At 44.3% G+C, this 19,334-nt stretch overlaps 2 non-coding genes across 2 annotated transcripts; one reads left to right on the forward strand and one right to left on the reverse strand.

Moving 5' to 3' along the window:
• Nucleotides 1-1,401: 1,401 nt before the first annotated feature.
• Trnay-gua (transfer RNA tyrosine (anticodon GUA)) lies at nucleotides 1,402-1,491 on the reverse strand. The gene is given in 2 exon segments: nucleotides 1,402-1,437; nucleotides 1,455-1,491. It is a non-coding gene; the product is annotated as a tRNA-Tyr (tRNA).
• A 9,055-nt stretch (nucleotides 1,492-10,546) lies between these two features.
• On the forward strand, nucleotides 10,547-10,636 carry Trnay-gua (transfer RNA tyrosine (anticodon GUA)). Its single transcript is given in 2 exon segments — nucleotides 10,547-10,583; nucleotides 10,601-10,636. It is a non-coding gene; the product is annotated as a tRNA-Tyr (tRNA).
• The last annotated feature ends 8,698 nt before the right edge of the window (nucleotides 10,637-19,334 follow it).

Below are 19,334 nucleotides of genomic sequence, written 5' to 3' on the forward strand. Positions count from 1 at the left end.
TAAGAACAAGGTAATGAAGACCAGGACGCCTACACAGGCGTGGAGACAGTCATCTCACCCTCGCTCAATACGTGTATGGAATTGGACGGATAATCGATAGCATTTGTACGAAGTCCCTTTCGCCATGCATCGTACGTTGGCTTGCGGAGTACCTATCACGTTGTTGCATGGTTCACTGTTGATATTTGAGTCATTGCCTTTTGTCATTTGGAGATTGTGAGTGGGGCTGTGGAATCTACAGAATTGAGTGCAAAGTGGAGAAATCGGAACATTTCCGTCATTCTTCTGTTTGACTTGTGGAAAGGCTTGACAGCAGCGGACGCAGCCGGAAACATTTGCGCCGTGTGTGGGGATAACGCCACTGCACAGAGCACGGCAAGAAAATGGCTTTCTTGGTTACGGAGGATCATTTTGACAGTAGTGACTTCCGACGGTTCGGAAGACCCTCGGAGTTTGATGAAGATAGTCAAACGCATTAATCCACAATTATCCACGTTAGTGCCACATGTGAGGAAATTTGATCATTCCGTCATCGTTCGACATTTGCAAGCAACGGGGAAGTTTGAAAAATCACGTGTACGGGTACCACAGGCTCCAAGCTAAAACCATGAATATTAGCGGGTGCCCATATGTGCATCTCTGCTCGCTCATCATCAATTGCCTCGAGAACAACACCGACCATTTCTATGCTGTTTCATTATAGCTTACGAGAAATGGTATCTTTATATTAACAAGAGAAAACGAAAGAAATGGCTGAGTCCAAACAAAGCACCATCTCGCCGCACAAAGACCTGCGTGCATCCACAAAAGATAATGTTATGCATTTGGTGGAAGAGCGACAGTGGCGTGTACAACGTACTGCTTCCCCGAGGTGTAACCTCACTGCTGATTTGTATTGCCAAGAGCTGAGACGTCTTGCATACGCAGTCCAAGAATAAAGCAATGTTACTCCACGATAACGTCCGCCCGGATTCTGCTAGACTTAGAAGAAACACTATACCAGCTTTGGGTTGGGAAATCATTCTGCACCCACACTATGCACCAGATCCTGCCCTCAGATTTTTACCTTTTCCGCTGTCTATCGAACAACCTTGAACGAACTTCTTTTCTCGATGAAAATGCGCTATGAGCACGGCTCGATGAGTTCATCTCAAAACTCTGTGATTTTTACAATTGCGGAATCGAAAAGTTACCCCAGCGTTGATGAGTAAAGACTCTGCTATATGTATGTGTTGTGTTTATAAAAATTATTGAAAAATAATACTAACTTAAGCGCCAATCTAATACTATGTGCTCATTGCACCCTTCTTAGTTTTTGCGGGGCATTCAAAATCTTTGCGGCAGTCGGGCCCATATATCCGCTCAAGGGAAAAGTCTGACAAATAGAGAAATCTAAAATATTCCTTCGGGCCGGATTTGAACCAGCGACCTATGGATATCTGCCAGAATGACCACTACAGTCCACCGCTCTACCAACTGAGCTACCGAAGGAGTGCACAGACTGCGTTCTCGTGTGGCCCACATAAGTGGGTGCCACGCCCCAGAGCCGTCACGTATCCCGGTCTTCGCGCGGGCGTCGAGTCAGCGGCGTGAGTATACAGTGCTCTTCTAGTCTTCTCTGTCACTGGGAAGCAAAGGTCGTGCGCCGCCGCCGTTGCTGAATTACCGGCTGACATTCATTCTCCCTACCACTGCAGCGTACGTGGCCGAAGGAACAGGTCTTTCCTATTTCTGTTGACAAATGCGAGAGGAAGAGAGACTGATGTGCGAAATCTTACCTTGCAAATCTCACCTGCGCAGTCATTGCGGGGGTACCATCTGACTGTCACAAAACCATTTAAGCATTTTTTTCCTAATTTGCAGATTACAAACGTCATCCGTGAAATAAAGTTCGTTTGACATATGTTAGTTTATATGAATACTGTATTACATTCTTCGCAAAACAGATCTACCTCTAGCGGAAACGAGTCCACCACCCGTTCGCCAAGTATGTCGTGCGGCCAGCCTACTTTTTCTAGCCCAAATTGTTCTTGTAACGGGGGAAAAGTAAGAAACAGAGAAATATTACATTGTTGAAAAATTGAGGACGCTTGTGGAAGTGCAATGAAAAGGAAAGTGGTAAATTACAAATTTGTCATTTCATCATTTAGTATGTTCATCAGAACCACAGAAATTTTGATTAATTTTCATCACACAGGCACAGATTTACTGCGTAGTACAACGCTTACACAACACCAGAATTTGGCACACCAAGCACATGCCAACTGCCAGTAGTACGCAGTAAACAAATCATTAATTAAGCCCTGATCCTTAATTATAAGGGGCTGTCAAAAGCTTTCTTTGAGGGCGCTGCTGCGGTGTCTCCGATACCAGTATATAAGTACCGACATATAGGCAAGGGATTAATGTGGCATTCGTGTTTATGCAACGTGCATGCGAAAATGCAGAAACGTAAACAATTGCAACGTTATTACAAAATGCGTTCAAATAGGACCAACTTGCTGTTACTCTTTTCTTAGGTGCTGAAGGACAAATACCGGTAGACATACAATGGAGCATGAAGCAAGTGTGTGGGGCAGCATGTCTGTCGAGAACCACCTTTGTCGATTGCTGAGCCGAGTTCCGTGCTGGTCGCGTTTCACTACAAGAGGCCGGTCGATCTGGGAGGCCAGCCTCATCCATCACGGAAAGGTGGGAGAGAGTCGGGCACCGTCCTTATAGTCGTCTTCCCGCACGCGATTATCCTGCCTTCAGTTCCGTAATACAGTCCTTGAAGGGTTGACAATTCCCGTCGGACGAGGACGTACAGGAGGCAATTATAGACTTCTTCAACCACCAGGACACGGTGTTTTACCAAACTTGTATCTTCAACTGGCGTGTCGGTGGTATGATTGCCTCGGTTCTCACGGCGATTTTGCCTGATTAGAATACCAGTTCTGGACTATACGGCCTTTGAACGGAAACGTCTTGGTCGCCTTTTATATTTCAGATAAATTTTTATTTAGTTTGAAAACGAGCCATTTGGTGCTTTTCTATTACAACCATTAGGCAGCATGTTTGCGTAACTTTAAATGATTTCGCACTTTAATCAAAACAAATGGAAATCTCTTCACCAAATAATAATGAAATAGGTTTGTAACAAGGTCAGTAATTAACTGAGATGAAAAACAGTTTTTATAATTTGAAAATTTAGTTTTGAATTAAGGGGCAAATCTGTACATCGCTATGGCGCTAAAGCACTCCACCTTTTTTTTCCGAGATAGAGACTAAACAGTGACTTGCAAGGAGGAAAAGAACTCCGTTTTGTCACTGTTTAAAATGATTGAAGTTATTACTTACTTCCTTTTTTCTATATTTGTTCCTTTTTTAAACTGCTTTGCATAACAACGATATTTGGTTAGGTTCAACAATGGATAATTTGAATAAGTGTAAATATATAACTGAACTTTCTGGCGGATGAAAACTGTGTGCTGCACCGAGTAAAGTCATGGTCATGAGTTCGAGTCTGTCTGGCGCCGTTTTAATCTGGCGGAAATTATATAAACGGGCACACCCCGTTGCGGAGTGAAAATTTCATCCACGAGATACATTCAATTAGCTGTTACAGGGTAATTCCAACCCAATATTACTGGGTATACTAGAACCCACTTTACCATTGTAGGTGGCGTTTTAAAGTAATTCAGCTACAGAAACCCAAACAAACAGCGCAAGCATGAGTTTGAGTCTGTAATTAATCATCCGTCTGCATTGTGCAGCACCGAAATATTTAAATTAACTTGTTCTAGACTTGCCAACGGCCTTGCCGTAGTGTTAACGCCGTTTCTCGTTTGGAGGTTAACGCTGTCGGACTCGGCTTGCGCTTGGATGGGTTACTGTCCAGGACTTCCGTGTGTGTGTTGGCAAGTGGGGTGCCCTCTGTAATAAAAAAGGAAAAAAAGATGAATGGATCAACGATTAACTTGAACGGTTGTCAAGGGACGTCCTCCCCAAGCAAAGGCAACGAACAGTATTGAACAAAATTAGATAAAAGAAAAAAAGAGGGGGGGGGGGGCTATGATTCTCGCTTCGGGTACGAGGGATCCGGGTCTCAAATCCCGGGTGAGTTCTGCATTTTGCACGCGTTTGTATCCAATGAAACGGATTTGCAGAATTTCGGGAAATAGTGTACTTACTTTTAGCGTAGCATTAAAATTTTCTTTGATGTTCTGTTATCATATATCGTCCGTTTGTTGGGTGAACTACAGTAGCGCGCACTTGATACTATATGGGACACACATTTCCTTACATTCTCCAAATAGAAAAACGTCTACATTATATGAGCATATCGTCTTATTTAAGCAGAAGCTCTGCGTTCTCTGCTGATACTTTCGGAAGATGTACACCATCATTCACGCGTTTCGGCGTAACTGTAAACAAGATTCGTTGTGTCTAATGAATTCTGCACCTGCTTAACAAAAAAACTGCGCAAAACGGTTCTTAAATGCGCACAAAACTGATTTTAAATAATTTAGTTGCCGTTATAAATTCACGTAGATGCTGTGTACCTCCAGATGCTGGATAATGTACCCTATGTGCACATTTGATACCTCTTCTAATGGCTCAGTCACCTATCCACATTTGTTAGAGAAACGTAGCTTGTATGGAACGAGCAGTTTTTCCCATGCCCATACGGAAGTGATTACAGCTGTAGTTACCTGCATTTCTGGCGAATACCTGTAGTCTGTCGAGTAGTATTGTGGGACGGTTTTCGATCTTGGCTGCACAGGCAGCAAAGGAAACAGGAAGCCGTGTGGCCCGCTGGCTTATACCGAGCACCAGCCACTGCCCAGTGATCACCTGAGGTGACTGTACTGCGTCACCACAATAAGTAGGCTGTGTGACGGTCTTCAAGAGCCGGTAGAGAAGTCTGTTTGTGACATTTCCCTGTAGCCAAAGCCTCGTCTATGTTAATTACTGAATGTAAGTCCCTGTGATGTCTCACTATACGCTTGAGGTGTACGAGGATAACCTACAAAGTAGATTTCCCTCGACCTGTAAACAGAAGGAGACTGTAGGTGGCTGGAAAATTTATTTGAAGACAAACATATTCTTGAGCTACTACTGGACTAATAATTGCATCTGGGACAAATGTCATACTGGTGACCATGTCTCCCATTTCTTTAAGCGGTGTGGCGCAGTGTTCAGCGCACTGGACTCGCATTCGTGAGGACGACGGAACCTGCAGTCCGGCCGTCCTGATTTAGGTTTTCCGTGATTTCCCTTAATTGCTTCAGGCAAATGCCGTGACGGTTCCTTTGAAAGGACACGGCCGACTTCCTTGCCCACCCTTCCCTAATCCGATGGAACCGATGACCTCGCTGTTTGGCCCCCTTCCCCCAATCAACCATGCAGCCTATTTCTGTGCTGTAATCGTTTGCCGCCTTTGGCTGGAACCGATATGTGACAGTTATCTGTACCTTTTCTTCGTGTAAAACAAAGTTTGGTAATCTGTGGAAATAAGGACAGCGTAATAGGATGGATGGTCAAACAGTTCCCGATGTGACGCCGACGGAAAAGGCGTTGTGAGCTGAACCGTACATGGGCTAGCATTGTGGTGAGTCGTCACTTTCCCGCTGAGTGGCCCATGCCTCCAGTACTGACTGGTACGTTTCTGCTGTCTGCGCCTTACTATATCGTCATTAATAACAGATGGCGTCGAATGCGCTCTTCGTCCTGAACATTTTGACGATTTGGGAAAATTGCTTGTACCAACACAGCTAAGCTCAATCACAAATCAGCTTCAAACGTCAGACACAACTGATTATCAATTTAGATACCAGTAAGTGCGATGGTAACTGTCATCGCTGGTATAAACTAGCTGTTGGCGGGAAAAAGAAATTTCAGTTAATATTATCGGTCCGTAAAACGGCCGCAGTGCCAGTAACCAACTGTTGCATATGAGAGACACAAAGACATGTGCATTTACATAACTGCCCCGCCAACTTTTGACAGTATGGACAAATTTTAAGTCGGAATATCCCTCCTAATAAGGAATTGCTTTAAATTCGTTCGTAAATGAGATGACTAAGACGACATGGACTGAAATTTTTGCGGTAACAAGATCCTGTCATTCTGTGAATGAGACACAATCTTGCGATCGTTCTTGTTTTCAACTCCATTAGTTAACGTCGATGCGGAAGCGATTTGCTGTACCAATTATTTCTTCACTATAAGCAATACAATCTAAAATAATTCAGGAATCGAGTTTGTGTTATATTCATCGGATACGTCTAGTCTTTGGCGTTCCGTATTGTAAGAGAGAAAGATGGAAGAGAAAAACTAGCCCATGAGATGCAACTGACTGAAGGCAGTACAAGCGTATCTCTTGTAGAGGATCTCGACTCGTCTGTATTTCTCCTCTCCATTAGCCTTGACGTGCTCTACTGTATCAGAACACTGCGCTGCCTTACACAGTCAGACACGCAGCGCTGTCCGTTGTGTCGCAGCCGACAGCCACACGCCTGGCCGCCTCCTGCACGAAGTGTGTCAATCTCTCCACGTTTCGTGTGTCTTACGCCGCCGATACAGATCCAGCGATCGGTGCGACAAGGCTGCCCTCTTTCGGCGATATTGTACGCCCTCGTCTTGGAACCACTCTTCTGCGGCCTCTGACAACGCCTGACTGGGATGTCCCTTGGTGGACACACTTTTTGCTCACTGCCTATGCGGATGATCTGGTACTCCTTCTTCGCAATAATGACGATGTTCGTGCAGCACTGGCGTGGGTGGCGACCTACGGCGCAGCATCGGGGAGCCATCTCAATCTCCACAAATCACACGCCCTGTCTATAGGCAGAAGCCTACCCGACGAGAGCGTCGCACCGCTACGAATCAGTGACACAATCCGCTGTCATTGATTTCACATCTGACATGAAGCGTTTAACAGCCCTTAAATACAGGCGTTTATTGGATCAGATGAGAGCAGGAATAAGTGACCACCGTCTGAGGCACCTAGACCTCCTGCAACGGACACGATATGCTAACGTGTATTTGGCGTCACGTATCCCCCATTTTGCACAGATACTCCCTGTAGTGACGTAACAAGACTGTTACGCCACACGGTAGTCGATTGAAAGAAAGGCACGCGTACACACACGCCGACGGGCGTGAATTCTGGAACAGGATAACTATTGAATGGTAGCAAGAAAAGTACGTAGCTGCTTTATACTTAACTTTATTAGTTGATGACTACAGCATTCTTCTTGAGACATTTATACTATAATTCTCAAACTATGTAAGGCTAATGGCGCCTTGCTAGGTCGTAGCCATGGACTTAGCAGAAGGCTATTCTAACTGTCTCTCGGCAAATGAGAGGAAGGCTTCGTCCGTATTGTCTCTAGCAATGTCGTCGTACAACTGGGACGAGTGCTTGTTCGTATCACGAGACCTGCCTTGTGGTGGCGCTAGGTCTGCGATCACACAGTAGCGACACGCGGGTCCGACATGTACTAAATGGACCGCGGCCGATTTAATCTACCACCTAGCAAGTGTGGTGTCTGGCGGTGACACCACAATTTGTATAAAAATTAAAAAAAAATAAAAAGGGGGTATGATTCTCGCTTAGGGTGCGAGAGGTCCCGGGTTCAAATCCCGGACGAGCCCATGTTTTTTTGCTCTGATCCATCCCTTTTAAGAGCTGGATAGGACGCGGGAGCGTGTGCGGGAAATTAGGCCCTGCCCCGTCTCCCAGACACTGCACAAGCACAGCGAGAGTCCAAATCTTTTGAAATGAATGTTTCGGTTTAAGAGCAAACCGACGGCGAGGTCGTTAGAGATGAAGCACACGTACCAACATAGTTCCGTTTTGTTACAGCTACAGTCTTAAAAGGCTTTTCGCTTGTTGTGTGGCTCCAGTTTACCTGTAGAAGGAAAGTAAAACGAACACCGTCCGAACAAGCCTTGAGGGCTCAATGGTACCGATCGGCGGCTATTTCATCCTCAGCCCTTAGGCGTCACGGGATGCGGATAGGAGGGGCACGTGGTCAGCACACCGTTCTCCTGGACGTTGTCAGTTTTCGTGACTGGTGCCGCTACTTTTCAGTCAAGTAGCTCCTCAATTGGCCTCGCAAAAGCTGAGTGCACCCCACTTGCCAACACACACACGGAAGTCCTGGACAGTAACCCATCCAAGCGCAAGCCGAGTCCGACAGCGTTAACCTCCAAACGAGAAACGGCGTTAACACTACGGCAAGGCCGTTGGCGAGTCTAGAACACGTTAATTTAAATATTTCGGTGCTGCACAATGCAGACGGGTGATTAATTACAGACTCAAACTCATGTTTGCGCTGTTTGTTTGGGTTTCTGTAGCTGAATTACTTTAAAACGCCACCTACAATGGTAAAGTGGGTTCTAGTGTACCCAGTAATATTGGGTTGGAATTACCCTGTAACAGCTAATTGAATGTATCTCGTGAATGAAATTTCACTCCGCAACGGGGTGTGCCCGTTTATATAATTTCCTCCAGATTAAAACGGCGCCAGACAGACTCGAACTCATGACCATGACTTTACTCGGTGCAGCACACAGTTTTCATCCGCCAGAAAGTTCAGTTATATATTTACACTTATTCAAATTATCCATTGTTGAACCTAACCAAATATCGTTGTTATGCAAAGCAGTTTAAAAAAGGAACAAATATAGAAAAAAGGAAGTAAGTAATATCTTCAATCATTTTAAACAGTGACAAAACGGAGTTCTTTTCCTCCTTGCAAGTCACTGTTTAGTCTCTATCTCGGAAAAAAAAGGTGGAGTGCTTTAGCGCCAAAGCGATGTACAGATTTGCCCCTTAATTCAAAACTAAATTTTCAAATTATAAAAACTGTTTTTCATCTCAGTTAATTACTGACCTTGTTACAAACCTATTTCATTATTATTTGGTGAAGAGATTTCCATTTGTTTTGATTAAAGTGCGAAATCATTTAAAGTTACGCAAACATGTTGCCTAATGGTTGTAATAGAAAAGCACCAAATGGCTCGTTTTCAAACTAAATAAAGATTTATCTGAAATATAAAAGGCGACCAAGACGTTTCCGTTCAAAGGCCGTATAGTCCAGAACTGGTATTCTAATCAGGCAAAATCGCCGTGAGAACCGAGGCAATCATACCACCGACACGCCAGTTGAAGATACAAGTTTGGTAAAACACCGTGTCCTGGTGGTTGAAGAAGTCTATAATTGCCTCCTGTACGTCTTCGTCCGACGGGAATTGTCAACCCTTCAAGGACTGTATTACGGAACTGAAGGCAGGATAATCGCGTGCGGGAAGACGACTATAAGGACGGTGCCCGACTCTCTCCCACTCCTCCGTGATGGATGAGGCTGGCCTCCCAGATCGACTGGCCTCTTGTAGTGAACCGCGACCAGCACGGAACTCGGCTCAGCATTCGACAAAGGTGGTTCTCGACAGACATGCTGCCCCACACACTTGCTTCATGCTCCATTGTATGTCTACCGGTGTTTGTCCTTCAGCACCTAAGAAAAGAGTAACAGCAAGTTGGTCCTGTTTGAACGCATTTTGTAATAACGTTGCAATTGTTTACGTTTCTGCATTTTCGCATGCACGTCGCATAAACACGAATGCCACATTAATCCCTTGCCTATATGTCGGTACTTATATACCGGCATCGGAGACATTACAGCTACACCGCAGCAGCGCCCTCAAAGAAAGCTTTTGATAGCCTCTTGTAATTAAGGATCAGGGCTTAATTAATGATTTGTTTACTGCGTACTACTGGCAGTTGGCATGTGCTTGGTGTGCCAAATTCTGGTGTTGTGTAAGCGTTTGACTATGCAGTAAATATGAGCCTGTGTGGTGAAAATTAATCAGTTTCTGTGGTTCTGATGAACATACTAAATGATGAAATGACAAATTTGTAATTTACCACTTTCCTTTTCATTGCACTTCCACAAGCGTCCTCAATTTTTCAACAATGTAATATTTCTCTGTTTCTTACTTTTCCCCCGTTACAAGAACAATTTGGGCTAGAAAAAGTAGGCTGGCCGCACGACATACTTGGCGAACGGGTGGTGGACTCGTTTCCACTAGAGGTAGATCTGTTTTGCGAAGAATGTAATACAGTATTCAGATAAACTAACATATGTCAAACGAACTTTATTTCACGGATGACGTCTGTAATCTGCAAATTAGGAAAAAAATGCTTAAATGGTTTTGTGACAGTCAGATGGTACCCCCGCAATGACTGCGCAGGTGAGAATTGCAAGGTAAGATTTCGCACATCAGTCTCTCTTCCTCTCGCATTTGTCAACAGAAATAGGAAAGACCTGTTCCTTCGGCCACGTACGCTGCAGTGGTAGGGAGAATGAATGTCAACCGGTAATTCAGCAACGGCGGCGGCGCACGGCCTTTGCTTCCCAGTGACAGAGAAGACTAGAAGAGCACTGTATACTCACGCCGCTGACTCGACGCCCGCGCGAAGACCGGGATACGTGACGGCTCTGGGGCGTGGCACCCACTTATGTGGGCCACACGAGAACGCAGTCTGTGAACTCCTTCGGTAGCTCAGTTGGTAGAGCGGTGGACTGTAGTGGTCATTCTGGCAGATATCCATAGGTCGCTGGTTCAAATCCGGCCCGAAGGAATATTTTAGATTTCTCTATTTGTCAGACTTTTTCCTTGAGCGGATATATGGGCCCGACTGCCGCAAAGATTTTGAATACCCCGCAAAAACTAAGAAGGGTGCAATGAGCACATAGTATTAGATTGGCGCTTAAGTTAGTATTATTTTTCAATAATTTTTATAAACACAACACATACATATAGCAGAGTCTTTACTCATCAACGCTGGGGTAACTTTTCGATTCCGCAATTGTAAAAATCACAAAGTTTTGAGATGAACTCATCGAGCCGTGCTCATAGCGCATTTTCATCGAGAAAAGAAGTTCGTTCAAGGTTGTTCGATAGACAGCGGAAAAGGTAAAAATCTGAGGGCAGGATCTGGTGCATAGTGTGGGTGCAGAATGATTTCCCAACCCAAAGCTGGTATAGTGTTTCTTCTAAGTCTAGCAGAATCCGGGCGGACGTTATCGTGGAGTAACATTGCTTTATTCTTGGACTGCGTATGCAAGACGTCTCAGCTCTTGGCAATACAAATCAGCAGTGAGGTTACACCTCGGGGAAGCAGTACGTTGTACACGCCACTGTCGCTCTTCCACCAAATGCATTACATTATCTTTTGTGGATGCACGCAGGTCTTTGTTCGGCGAGTTGTTGCTTTGTTTGGGCTCAGCCATTCCTTTCTTTTCCTCTTGTTAATATAAAGATACCATTTCTCGCCAGGGCGGCCGGAGTGGCCGAGCGGTTCTAGGCGCTTCAGTCTGGAACCGCGCGACCGCTACGGTCGCAGGTTCGAATCCTGCCTCGGGCATGGATGTGTGTGATATCCTTAGGTAGTTAGGTTTAAGTAGTTCTAAGTTCTAGGGGAGTCCCATAGTGATCAGAGCCAATTGAACCATTTTTCCCCAATACTGATTTTACGTAAGCACTCCATTTTAAGGAGGGAAGGAAGGCTATGTTTAATGTCGACAGCGACATCACTAGAGACGGAGTGTTTTGACCGTAGAAAATTTTAATTTGTATTCTTGCTTTTGTGACCATAATAAGAGTCCAGGCTCCATAGCCAAACAGCCAGCCGACATTAAGAAATAGTCCACCAGGACGTAGGAACAAGATAAGCGGCGGAGGCTGCCAAGTATGGCTTGTTGATCAAATAACTTGGTGTTTGGCTTACTGCCAGAGGAAGCAGCATGAATCAAACTTGCGCAATGGAAGACGCAAACACCAGGGCGATAATACAGCAAGAGAGAGTGTCAGTCACGTGCGGAAAAGACTCGTGTGGCACTAAAGTTGTGTGCAGCTAGAAACTAAAGTGTCGTGTGAGACCGAAGGCATTCTTGCGCAAACCGACCAATTAGAAACGAGAGTGTCGTGTGGAACCATAGGCATTCTTGTGCAATCCAATCACTTAGAAATGAAAGGGTCGCCACCTGGAAGGTGGTCATCTCTACCAAATAGACTTTTTCCATCGACTCCAGTCTTCTGAACGTGGACTCGTAACGTGGCTATTTTACGTGCGTCTCTTATTTGTGTGAAACGCAGATGGATTGGAATGCTTCTAATGTTTTGCGCAGTGTAGGTTAGATATGGCCAGTTAAAACTGAGTGCCGGATATTGACTCAAACCCAGACAGTTGTTTTCCGTCATGTGCGCGCACTACAGAACACACGAGGCTGGATTCAAAGGAGCGCAATGGATGCGGAGCGGCAGACGCACTGCGCGAGCGCGAAATGCCCCGGCGCCCCGAGGCCAGGCGGGGGATACTTCACACCACACGGCTTCGGAACGCCGCCTCTGCCAGTGGCATCGCGCGCAACAGCATATGTTGAGGGAAGCAGGTGCTCAGATCACGAGAGCTATGCGGCGGGTGTATGCGGAGGGAGACGTCGGCTGATGACAGCTACGTCTGTGCTCTTTGTTTTCCGGAGCGATTATCTGCAATCAAAACCTTGTATTACCAGACAGACCACAATATTACTGCACTTTGAGTCCTGTGGCCGTTGTCGTGAAACCATGCTGTGACGTTACAGTAAACAAGTACAGTGCTGTTTAAGGAAAACAACACATTGTGAACGTTTCCAAGACTGTTGTGCCATTACTATCAAGCCGACCTAAACGCCCGCAGCTCCAGATGCAATAACGTAGTCGTCGACTAAAACAGTTCGTCTGCTAGATGCTTAGGGAATTGTCGCCGAAATCTTAACAACACAAATTGACAAAGGGCTTTGTATTGCTTCATAAGGATCGATAAACTCGAGCACAGAAACAAGAAAGTCTTGAAATTTCAGAATGCATTATTGACTGGAACATAGCGATCGGTATAAAATGTTAAAAAGATCAATAAAAACAGTCCCGATTGCGTTTTATAGTTTGTTGGTCAACGGTTTCGACCCTTTCCTCGGACAATCTTCAGGCTTACACCGTCATTATGGCTCCTGCTGGAGGCAGACGGAGCGAGATCCATGTAAGTATCGTTGTCCACCAGGAGCAATAATAGCGCTGTAAGCCTGAAGATGGTCCCAGGAAAGGGCCGAAACCGTTTGCCAACTAATAGCAAATCGAAATGGGATCGTGATTGTTTTATTGATTTTTAAAGAAAGTCTTGGTTTTTGAAGATATTTGCTGTGAATCGTTACCATACGTCACAGAGCATTTAAGTGGGCAAGTAAAATTTGTCCAGCCCTTATCTTGTTCATTTACCCATTGTCAGCAACGCATTAGGGCGCAGTATTCCGTCGGACCAGCAAAAAAATTTGCTGTTTTGCCAACCCTAACATGGGGCAACATTTTTTTGGTAAAGGATTTTTGTAATAGAAATGTAGCTAAATGTTTCGGTCTTTCAACAATGGTAACAAGAAAGAAACTAAAATTATTCGTCTCCTTATTTAAACTGATGCAGAACATGTATTAAAATTGCCCTCCCTTGTTTTTTAAGGTTTAGATGACACCTATGGCACGTTCTGTGGACAAACTTTCCCCTCTGTTCACATAAATTTGCAATTGGAACTCCTACAATCACACTCTAATTTATTCTTCAAGAAAGGGATGCAAATGGTGATGCAGTCACCAAACACAATAAAATATGTGGATATGGGCAGAATAAACAGAACCATGTTTACGTAAAGTTCATGTAATGTAGGCAACGCCCATGTTATCGATTACAATGGAGCAAGAAATAACATGAAACTCAAGGCAAACTGATAAACACAAGGTGGCAACTCAAAATAACTGCACACCCGTGTGTTGAGTCCACAAGTGGTATCAAAATGCCACAGTAATACTGAAGGCAAGACAGAACAACAGAAAACGACAACATACTAAGGCGCATACACACATTCGCTGAATAAAACGCCAATCAACAAGACAGGCTCTGTAATACCACACTGCCTTCGCAAGGTCTGTATAACAGGGACGACCAAGATTTCGGCTCACGAGCTGGGCCCAGGCACGAGTGCCAAAGCGCACAGCCTCGCTGGACATTACCGCTACCGCTGTCTGAGGGGGAAGAGGGAAAACTGCGAAGGCGCCACATATAAACGGCAGTGCAGTCGCATTGCATGCGACTTGGTTTTATATTTCGCAATTCCCAACCACACAGGTCACAAACAATTTTTCAATATTATTTAATTATTTTTGGTGCGATGAATACATTTAGTTTTTATCTGGCACAAACTGTCGGCATACGAACAGGCACTGACAATTTCACAGTGTTTTGCACTTAAGTTGCCAGGTAATCTTGACTTATTAAGCTTAATAATCGAAAAAAGATCTTTCATACAAATATGAAGGTCGAAGTTTTGCAACCTCATTACGGAGGCTTGGAAATTCTATCTTAGAAAAGCAATATGGACGTCCTGGACAGTTTTAATGTGAAAAGATTTGTCACCAAAACTGGAATTACCTCACAGGTTAACCATTTACGTCTGCACTTACACAGGGACGCTTTCAACTGTAACGGCAAACGGTGTCGAAAACAGATGTAAGATTGACAGTGTCCTCATAACCTTTATAAAACTATCTTTGCAATTATTTCAAGGCCACAACGAATTCTTCGAACCTCGCGTTTTATTTCATGCCAGTGGACATAGGGAACTGGACGGACTTTGTCACAATGTGTCCCACTATTAAATACATCCCTATCAAATCGGAAAGAAGTTGTCTTGCAGTGACTTACTGTGGGCAGTGTGTAGTAGAGTCCACTTAAAATGCGAAGTCCGCAGTCCATGTCTGATGTTCTAGTTTTCGTCCCTGCATGCTTTCTCCTCCATAAAGTCAATAATAGTGAGTTAAAAATCGAAAAATCGTTCCACGCATGCGCCTTGACTTAACCAACGTGATTTGCAGTAATATATGAAGTCTCCATACTCTTCGTCCAGTTCCATTGGAAACTGTCGCAACTTACAAAGGAATAACTCTGCGACTTCAGACATTTTATTATTCGTACTACCAATTTTATTACGTGCTCCATGCCTATAAGTTTAGCATAAAGTGTTCTTGATGCACAGAACAAAGAATCCCGCCTGTCTATCGTTTTAATTTTTTACTCTTTCATTGTGAACTAAGTCTTTAAATTCTTTATGCATGTTATTGTAATAACTTAACATTACAAATATGCAGTACCCTTCTCATCGTTCTTTTCTGTGATTCCGATTCATTATAAAGGATTATGACGATAGATCGCTAGATTGCCTTGTTTTTGTGCAAACAACCACTGTAGCTGTGAACGTCCTGAAAACCACAAACAAATGGTGAAGGGTAAACAGGGCTGACGCCACGACTCTGTTGAACTCACAGAGTTGTGCCGAGCGGTTCTAGGCGCTACAGTCTGGAACCGCGCGACCGCTGCGGTTGCAGGTTCGAATCCTGCCTCGGGCATGGATGTGTGTCATGTCCGTAGATTAGTTATGTTTAAGTAGTTCTAAGTTCTAGGGGACTGATGACCTCAGAAGTTAAGGCCCATAGTGCTCACAGCCATTTGAACCATTTTGAAGTTGTGCCGACCACAAAATACCGCCCTGCAATACTAAATGAGAAGTCGCGCTGTTCTGCGAACTCCCAAGCAGTACCAAGCAAAGCCAGGCGATAGGCTGGGCGTTGAGATGCACCAAGCCAGCACACACTGCACCTGTGAAGCTCACCATGGCCAGCTCTGCTCTACAGAGCGTTTGGAAATTCCCTTACAGACTTCTAGGATTTGTAGGGACGACTGAGTAAACATCTTGAATTGGAACGCAAGTCCAGAAACGGACCATTTCGATGCTACAGTTTGAAAACATGTTTACTAGGTAGGTACGCAACAATGTAGTTAAAAAATGGTTCAAATGGCTCTGAGCACTATGGGACTTAACTTCTGAGGTCATCAGTCCCGTAGACTTAGAACTACTTAAACCTAAATAACCTAAGGACATCACACGCATCCATGCCCGAGGCAGGATTCGAACCTGCGACCGTAGCAGCAGCGTGGTTCCGGACTGAAACGCCTAGAACCACTCTGCCGCAACGGCCTGCCAGGGTAGTTATGGTTGGCTTTATGGAGATCGTTATCCAGAATGTCCGACTCCATCGCATACCCTTTGCGCCATAATTACGCAACGGCTTCGAGAAAGGGGTAACTTCATTCTTAGCAGATGTGACTGTGGAGCTTCGAGGAGACGCCGCACACCCGAATTGGAAAAGGCCGCTTTGCATCAGGTTAAAGAGAACCTGTCGACGAGTACACGAATAATTTCTTTTGTTATTAATGAGTAGAAATGTGAACAAAGGTGATGTACAGGATCACGCCAGATCAATTACTTGTAGAAGTTTCGCGTTACCGAAAGTTTTCAAATGGCTGTAGCACAGAAACGGTACGTTACCGGACGTTGGTTGCAATTCAAAACATTGTACGCTTGGTCCCCTCTACAAGCCCATGTGACAGCCGAGAACAATTCAAGTAAATATGGACTTTCCCTTCCAGAAGCATACTGCTTAATAACTAACATGGAGCACATTTCACAGCATGTCATTAAGCTACCTACAGTAATAAGTGAGTAGAACTGGCCGTACGAAGTATCGGCAACATATGTATGGAGGCTCAAACCTCTAGAGGTTTCACAAGCCCAGCGAACGTCACTGCTCCGTTAGCAGCCGCACGCCACTTAGGCAACTTCGCCAAGCGAAACAAAAGTAAAGCCGCTGCGAACCACGCAGGCATTAACATGCCCGGGACTAAAACACAACTACGGCTGGTAGAATGTGCCGAGTCTAGCCGATGCTCAGTCGATTCGTCATTCAGTAACCAAAGAAGCAAAGCGCTGAGCAAAGTGCTCAAAGCGCTTCTGATCCGAAGTGGTTAGCACACCGGACTCCCATTCGGGAGGACGCCGGTTCAAACACACATCTGGCCAGCCTGATTTAGATTTTCCGTGAATTCCCTAAACCGCTTCAGGTTTGATCCCTTTGAAAGGTCACGAGGGATGTCCTTCCTCACTCTTCCGAAACCCGCGCAAATGTCCTGTCTCTAATGACCTCGTTGTCGACGAGACGTTAAACACTAAATCTCCCCCTCCTCCTTGTCAGAACAGAGATCTCCTCTCTGGACGTCGCATCTCCGTAAGGCTTTCGCGCTCTCTACTTGAGCCTGTAATGTAAAGTGCTGCTCTTCTTTCGAACTTCTCTATTTCCTCTATCAGTCCTATCTGGTACGGATCCCACACAGATGGATAATATTCAAATGGTGGTAGAGCGAGTGTTTTGTAAGCTGCATCCCTTGCTAATGGACTAAATTTCCTGAAGATTCTTCCGATTTATTTGTGTGGTGTCTGCCTTTCCCCTGATTCATAATATGCGATCGTCCCACTGCAAATCGCCCCGTACGCAGACTCCCATATATGTTATGGAAGTAACTATTTCCGATAACAGTTCTGCAATCGCTTGATCATATAATAAAGGTTTTTTTGTCTGTCTATTCGCAATATGGCACATTTGTTTTTGTTGGCGGTCAACAGCCACTACTTGCACCAAGCGTTGATCAACTGTAGTTTTCCTTCATTTAGCTACAATTTTCCAGTGTAGCGAGTTCTCTATATACAACAGCATCATTCGCAAAAAGCCTTGTGGGGCCTCCGACATCATCTGCTAGATCGTGCAATGTTCCTATCGTTGGAAATTGCACAGGCAGCCGCATTTGAGCAATGCAGAGATGTTTCTCATACCTGACACGCCAGTACGTGGAAGGTTGGGGAAGGGGAGGGGGGGGGGGCTGCACCTCCTGTGGCAACTACCTGAGGCAACACGAGAAAGACTGCGCCTAGTTGATGCGTTTACTGTTTATCGTGATATGAACGTAACATGGGCTCAAGTAAAAAAAAAAAAAATCAGGTTTAGATTAATTAACAACTGATTGCATAAATGTAATGAAAGACGGCTGGTTACGACAGCGTGTATTGTAGCAGTTTCTCATCCAGTTTCAGTTTTTGCATCAATCTGAATAGTTTGCTAGATATGACCTGGTAACTTGTTAAATTTTTTTTTTTATATTGACGCGTTTCGGGCGTAGTGCTTCTTCAGGACGTCTGCTAAACAAAAGTAAAAAGTCATAAGCATGAGCGTAATTCACAAAAATGCATGGGAATGTGAGTCTGTACGAAACAGTGGCGGCTCGATACGCAAAACGCATACCCCGAAACATCACATCTCTTAAGCTGATGTACGTTTTGTTGCCATGGGAACTGAATATTGTGAAGAATCGAATGTAAGTGTTTCATACTACTGTGTTATATCCGGTAATAACTAAAGAGTATTGTTGCCTACAATGATAATGTTCACGCAACTCTGAATAAAACAAGGCATGTTGGACGGAATCGTTGAGAAACTTCAGTAATGTGAACAGTGCCCCTGATGGAGAAACGTGTTAACTGACAATTCGCCTGCGATATTTATAAACTTTATTTCGATATTAGGTCGCCAAATATTGGGAGTTTCGTGTTCTATAATGAATGATTAACGAGACACTTAGGCCACAAACATGTGATTAACTGTTCAACAGAATTAGATAGTTTGCACATGTACAGCGTAATAGGGATTTCCATTGAAATGTTCAGAATATAGTGGAATATGTACTGCAATGTTTTTCGAACGTCTAGACTTGAATACAGGATAGCAGGGGAAAAATACAGGGCGCAAAAGGCTATTCACAACTTGTACAGAATTCAGACAGCGGTTATATGAGTGGTTGAGAAGGGAGTGAGATGGGTTGTACCCTATCTGCTATGTTGATCAATCTGTATATTGAGCAAGCAATAAAGGAAACAAAAGAAAAATTTGGAGAAGGAATTAAAGTCATGGAAGAAAAAATAAAAAATTTTAGGTTTGTCGATGAAATTGTAATTCTGTCAGATACAGCAAAGGACTTGAAAGAGCAGTTGAAAGGAGTAGATAGTGTCTTGACAGGAGGATATAAGATAAACATTAACAAAAGCAAAACGAGGATAAGAGAATGTAATCGAATTAAATCAGGTGATGTTGAGGCAGTTAGTCTAGGAAACGAGACACCAAAAGTAGTAGAAGAGTTTTGCTATTTGGGCAGCCAAATAACTGATGATGGTTGAAGTAATGAAAATATAAAATGTACACTGGCAATGGCAAGAAAAGTGTTTCTGAAGAAGAAAAATTTTTTAACGTCGAGTACAGATTTAAGTGTCAAAGTCTTTTTTGAAACTATATGGACTGTAGCCATGTATGCA

This window comes from Schistocerca serialis, chromosome 2, assembly GCF_023864345.2.
Source record: "Schistocerca serialis cubense isolate TAMUIC-IGC-003099 chromosome 2, iqSchSeri2.2, whole genome shotgun sequence".
NCBI lineage: Eukaryota > Metazoa > Arthropoda > Insecta > Orthoptera > Acrididae > Schistocerca > Schistocerca serialis.